This window comes from Bubalus bubalis, chromosome 6 (assembly GCF_019923935.1).
Source record: "Bubalus bubalis isolate 160015118507 breed Murrah chromosome 6, NDDB_SH_1, whole genome shotgun sequence".
In the NCBI taxonomy this organism is placed as follows: Eukaryota; Metazoa; Chordata; class Mammalia; order Artiodactyla; family Bovidae; genus Bubalus; species Bubalus bubalis.
The window spans coordinates 41,022,162-41,029,045 of record NC_059162.1 but is presented as its reverse complement, the minus strand read 5'-3'; the positions used below and the strand labels follow the sequence as shown (position 1 = coordinate 41,029,045).

At 36.9% G+C, this 6,884-nt stretch overlaps 1 pseudogene; it reads right to left on the bottom strand.

The window, feature by feature from the left end:
• Positions 1–242: 242 nt before the first annotated feature.
• Positions 243–3,510, bottom strand: LOC112585776 (annotated as a pseudogene).
• Positions 3,511–6,884: the final 3,374 nt, after the last annotated feature.

Sequence of the window (6,884 nt, the reverse complement as noted above, 5' to 3'; positions counted from 1 at the left end):
GGAAAATACCCCAATTACCAGTAAAGTATGGAAATGTTTCTCAGAAAGGTAGGGCTAGATTGTGAATACAACAGAGAAATGTTAAGCATCATCCATTCATTCATTCATTAGTGTTTATTGAGTGTTCCTTGCTATGGAAGGCACATGCTCTGAAGCATTAAACTAAACAGCACAAATTTAGGTTTGTCAAAAGGAATGTTTTTCTTTTCTTTTTTTCTCAATTTGAAAACAATCAGTATTTATTAACTGACCAGATTGCAAAAATAATTATGGTAGATAGCGTCCTTCATCCTTCTAATAAGCCTGTTGATCTGGTATTTCTGGTTGCCAACATCTCCACCTTCTACAAGATAGGTGGTCTTTTTCTTCATTCTGCCTCATGGAGAAGACAATTTAAAGGGCCACAGGAAGCTGTTTGCTTCTTTGAAACATTTTCCAACAGGACAGATCTTATGGACCAGATACTCAATACAGATGAGGTTATATTTGCCAAGAGGTTGAGAAATCAACACATTATCCATCAAGGCAATTTGCTTCTTGTTGATTTTGTCATACCATGCTGTAGATCAATTCATTTACGGACTTCAGATTTGGGTTCCCCTAAGACCTTTTAGAATTAACACCCAAAAAAGATGTCCTTTTCATTATAGGGGACTAGAATGCAAAAGTAGGAAGTCAAGAAACACCTGGAGTAATAGTCAAATTTGGCCTTGGCATATGGAATGAAGCAGGGCAAAAACTAATAGAGTTTTGCCAAGAAAATGCACTGGTCATAGCAAACACCCTCTTCCAACAACACAAGAGAAGACTCTACATATGGACATCACCAGATGGTCAACACCAAAATCAGATTGATTATATTATTTGCAGCCTTCTATAGAAGGCTATATATTCTTATATAGAAGCTCTATACAGTCAACAAAAACAAGACCAAGAGCTGACTGTGGCTCAGATCATGAACTCCTTATTTTCAAATTCAGACTGAAATTTAAGAAAGTAGGGAAAACCACTAGACCATTCAGGTATGACCTAAATCAAATCCCTTATGATTATACAGTGGAAGTGAGAAATAGATTTAAGGGACTAGATCTGATAGATAGATTGACTGATGAACTATGGACTGAATTCGTGACATTGTACAGGAGACAGGGATCAAGACCATCCCCATGGAAAAGAAATGCAAAAAAGCAAAATGGCTGTCTGGGGAGGCCTTACAAAAAGCTGTGAAAAGAAGAGAAGCAAAAAGCAAAGGAGAAAAGGAAAGATATAAGCATCTGAATGCAGAGTTCCAAAAAATAGAAGGAGAGATAAGAAAGCTTTCCCCAGTGATCAGTGCAAAGAAATAGAGTAAAACAATAGAATGGGAAAGACTAGAGATCTCTTCAAGAAAATTAGAGATACCAAGGGAACATTTCATGCAAATTGGGCTCAATAAAGGACAGAAATGGTATGGACCTAACAGAAGCAGAAGATACTAAGAAGAGGTGGCAAGAATACAAAAAAGATCTTCGCAAACAAGATAATCATGATGGTGTGATCACTCACACAGAGCCAGACATCCTGGAATGTGAAGTCAAGTGGGCCTTAGAAAGCATCACTCCGAACAAAGCTAGTGGAGGTGATGGAATTCCAGTTGAGTTATTTCAAATCCTGAAATATGATGCTGTGAAAGTGCTGCACTCAATAGGCCAGCAAATTTGGAAAACTCAGCAGTGGCCACAGGACTGGAAAACGTCAGTTTTTATTCCAATCCCAAAGAAAGGCAATGCCAAAGAATGCTCAAACTACCGTACAATTGCATTCATCTCACACGCTAGTCAAGTAATGCTCAAGATTCTCCAAGCCAGTATTCAGCAATACGTGAACTGTGAACTTCCAGTTGTTCAAGCTGGTTTTAGAAAAGGCAGAGGAACCAGAGATCAAATTGCCAACATGCGCTGGATCATGGAAAAAGCAAGAGAGTTCCAGAAAAACATCTATCTCTGCTTTTTTGACTATGCCAAAGCCTTTGACTGTGTGGATCACAATAAACTTTGGAAAATTCTGAAAGAGATGGGAATACCAGACCACCTGACCTGCCTCTTGAAAAATTTGTATGCAGGTCAGGAAGCAACAGTTAGAACTGGACATGGAACAACAGACTGGTTCCAAATAGGAAAAAGAGTACATCAAGGATGTATATTCTCACTCTGCTTATTTAACTTATATGCAGAGTACATCATGAGAAATACTGGGCTGGAAGAAGCACAGGCTGGAATCAAGATTGCTGGGAGAAATATCAATAACCTCAGATATGCAGATGACACCACCCTTATGGCAGAAAGTGCAGAGGAACTAAAAATCCTCATGATGAAAGTGAAAGAGGAGAGTGAAAAAGTTGGCTTAAAGCTCAACATTCAGAAAACAAAGATCATGGCATCTGGTCCCATTACTTCATGGGAAATAGATGGGGAAACAGTGGAAACAGTGTCAGACTTTACCTTTTTGGGCTCCAAAATCACTGCAGATGGTGACTGCAGCCATGAAATTAAAAGATGCTTACTCCTTGGAAGGAAAGTTATGACCAACCTAGATAGCTTATTGAAAAGCAGAGACATTACTTTGCCAACAAAGTTTCGTCTAGTCAAGGCTATGGTGTTTCCTGTGGTCATGTATGGATGTAAGAGTTGGACTGTAAAGAAAGCTGAGTGCCGAAGAATTGATGCATTTGAACTGTAGTGTGGGAGAAGACTCTTGAGAGTCCCTTGGACTGCAAGGAGATCCAACCAGTCCATTCATAGGAGATCAGGCCTGGGATTTCTTTGGAAGGAATGATGCTAAAGCTGAAACTCCAGTACTTTGGCCACCTCATGTGAAGAGTTGACTCATTGGAAAAGACTCTGATGCTGGGAGGGGTTGGGGGCAGGAGGAGAAGGGGACAACAGAGAATGAGATGGCTGGATGGCATCACTGAGTCCATGGACATGAGTCTGAGTGAACTCCGGGAGTTGGTGATGGACAGGGAGGCCTGGCGTGCTGCGATTCATGGGGTCACAAAGAGTCGGACAGGATGGAGCGACTGAAGTGAACTGAACTGATGCAATGTATGATTCCACAATTCTCAGCATGTTAATTGAAACCTTGTTGGACTTCACAAAGCTGCTATTGAAGATCTGACAAAGGGAAAGAAGCTGCAACACCTTCGGAAACTTTGTGCTCACTTCATTGATAACTCTGATCCTGATGACAAATGCCAATTTGGGTTCCATGGGTACATAGAAGTTGAAGGCTTATTTTGCCACTATAGCCATTCAAATTTCAGTTCAAATGCAGTTCACATATGCCTGTATTCCTTGTGAAGTGCTTAGCTTTTTCATGGATAAGCTTCCTCCTTGCCTTTCAAAGCATCTTTTAGGCAAATTTCTTTCTAAGGCACTTGATCTTAATCTCTTTGAAATCCTTTCCCTTTATCTTAAGGGTTTCTGGCACAATAGGAACCTTCTTTTTCTTCTCTTCTGCACCCTCCATGGTTCCAGCTGGGAAAGAGAAAGGGGATGTTTTTTAAACTGTAACATTAATTTGAAGAGATTTGAGATCTTAATTTATTTTTTCTTAATGAAAAATAATAAAATGGTATTATTATTAATGAAAATTATAGAATAGATAAAATAGCATGTATGTGTTACTCGCTCTGTCATCTATGACTCTTTGTGACTCCAGGGACTATAGCCTGCCAGGCTCTTCTGTCTGTGGAATTCTCCAAGCAAGAATGCTGAAGTGATTTGCCATTCCCTTCTCCAGGGGATCTTCCTGACCCAGAGATCAAACCTGACTCTCCTGCACTGCAGTGTTGCAGGCAGATTCTTACCATCTGAGCCTCCACGAAAGCATAATGCAGATTATATGCAAGCTTTTTACACCTATAAAGGGCATTCAGTGTGTGTGTGTGTGAACTTTTGTTTATGCACACATACGTAATTCATACATATATGCTACATCATAATGGAAAATATATTTTTGTGTGTGTTCTCAGTCAAAAAATTGAAAGACATCATTGTTCTAAAGAACAGTGGAGTATATTTACTCAGAAACAAGATTCTTCAAAAACTAACATTTAAGTACTTTATATTACCTTTTAGAATATTTTGAAAATTAGTAGAGAGTAACCAGTGATCTGACATAGTGAAATTTCCCCTGCTGTCATCTGAAAAGTAAATTTAATTTTCACCTACCTTAATAATCTAGCATCAAAAATAGAAATAAAAAATCACTTCTTGTTTTGCATTTGATGTTATGATTAATAACAGACATCTATTATTTCCTATGGGAACAATCCTAATCAGTCAAACATTCTTGCTTTTAGTCTCCTTCCAAGAAGCCAAGAACAATATATTATACTGTAGATGGAACAGCTTAAAGAAATCAGGGAAATAAAATTTCCTTCTGTTTCAAGGCTCACATTTTATACCATTTTTTTCATACCTGTGATCTGGGATTTGAGCCATTTTTAATTAAAATTCTTCTGCTGATCAAGTTTGGCCTTAAAGTTTGATGGCTTGCATATTTGTTTACAAACTGGCAGCATTTCTCTAATGAGCTGTGTGTATTAGGACAATAATATATTTATTGGGACCAGTATTCACATAGTCACATCATGAAAAGTATTTATTACATGTGGTTTATGGTGCCATAAACTATTTTAGCTTTTAAAATAGAAAATAAAAGTCCTCAACAGGACTTTGAGGTATGATCATATTGCTTTCCTGTAGGACACGCAACTTGCATTATGTACATTACTTCACTTCACGCAAAAGTATTCATTTTTAACAAATGTGTCATATCACAAGCAACAGAATTCATAACATTAAAAGGAAATCTTGGCAAAATAAATTGCACTACAACATAATTGTGACACTAAACTTATTAAGAGAGATGGAAACAGAGCAGCCTGATCTATTGGTATATAAACAGAAATTGTTGAAAACACTATTTCACATTAAAATATCTAGTTGAACTTTTACTAATTAGCCTGAAGTTTTGTTTTTTTTTTAATTTGTGTATTTTTAAGTAAAAAATTTCATTCATATATATATTTATATAGAAGATTTAACCTAATTTGTCAAATTAACAGTGACTTAAAAAAATACTATCATAAAATAGATCTTGAACCTGGAGTCCCTCAACTTCAGAGTAATCGAGTATGATTTTGCATACTGTACATTGCACAAGGCATCCAGCTTATGGGAAGTGGGTGTGGAGTGGAATGATGGGGGGTGGGATAAAGCCAAACTCCCTTTGATTAAAAAAAAAAGGAGGAATTTCTTTTATATTTTCAAAAACAAACAAAAAAGTTACCTATGGGCTGACCGGAGCTTTGCACAACTTCTTTTCACCAGTCCATTTGCTCTTCAATCCCTGATCTTGTGCAACCTACTACCAGAATTAAGAGAGTTTAATGGAAAGACATTACTCTGAGCATGGCCACTTTTGCAGGAGTGCTACAGAAAATGTCTTAGAATAGATTATGACACAAGTAAAAAAAAGACTTGTATTTTATTTTAAATATTTACATTGTCAATATATAAAACATTTTCAGATTTTGCTTTTGGTTGTGTGTGCATGTTCAGTCGCTCAGTAGTGTTTGACTCTTTGTGACCCCACCAGGCTCCTCTGTCCATGGAATTTCCCAGGCAAGAGCACTGGAGTAGGTTGCCATTTCCTACCCCATAGGATCTTCCTGACCCAGGGATCCATCCCACAACTCCTGACTCTTCTACATTGGAAGGTGGAGGTTATATGGCTGTTTTCAAGAAAAAAATCTTATTAATACATGTTTTTGGTGTGTCTGCAATACAATAGGCTTCATAGGTGGCACAGTAACAAAGAATCTACCTGACAATGTAGGAGATGCAAAAGACACAGGTATGATCCCTGGGTCAGGAAGATCCCCTGGAGTAGACAATGGCAACTCACTCCAGTATTCTTACCTGGAAAATTCCATGGACAGAGGATCTTGGCAGGCTACAGTCCATGGGGTCACAGAGTCAGATATGGCTGAACACACACACACACACACACACACACACACACACTAAACCAGTTTCCCATTCCAGAAATTGTTTAAAAATATTTTTTTAATTTTTTACTCATTTTAGCCCCTCAGTCAAAATTATATGATGAAGACAATTAAAGCCTAGGTAATAACAATTGATTATATTTGTTTCATTGGGTTACAAACACTTATAAAATTTATATCTTATATCATATTCACTTGCAAAGTATAAATTTTCCTTCTCTGTAGCCTAACAAATGAATTTTAAATAAAATTAAACTTTTCTTCTAACTTTTCTGTAATGGTGAAACAGCCTGATCTTAGCAATGTAATTTATTTCCACAGGCATCTTCCCAAGTTTGTTCTGCTTTTACCAATTAGACCTGCCATTCTTCCCTTTTCTATTATGCATTCTACTCTAGATAGTAATACAATCCATTAATCTGCAGAAAACTCTTTTGCTTTTGTCTCATGTGACTCTACAACCTGCAAAACCTGTAAAAACTACCAGTAAAAACATCATTATACTATACAGTAGGGACAACTACAGAAGGTATTAGAGAGTAAGTGTGCTTTGTTAGTATACGTGGCCTGTTTTGATTTTTTTGTTTATTGTTGATACATCTTGAGAAAAAACACAGCAGAAATGTAGAAAATGCAACTACTAATCATCTCTCTCCACCCAAAATTTTAAATGCTAATTTTTGCTATCTAAACTTTTCACCTAATTCTTAAAAAAAAAAAAAGCATACTGAATTCCATTTTAATCATTTCTTAACATTTTCATTTTGTATTTCCTAGTTTTTTAACCATTTATTTTTAAAAATTGAGACATGTAATACATTCATAGAAA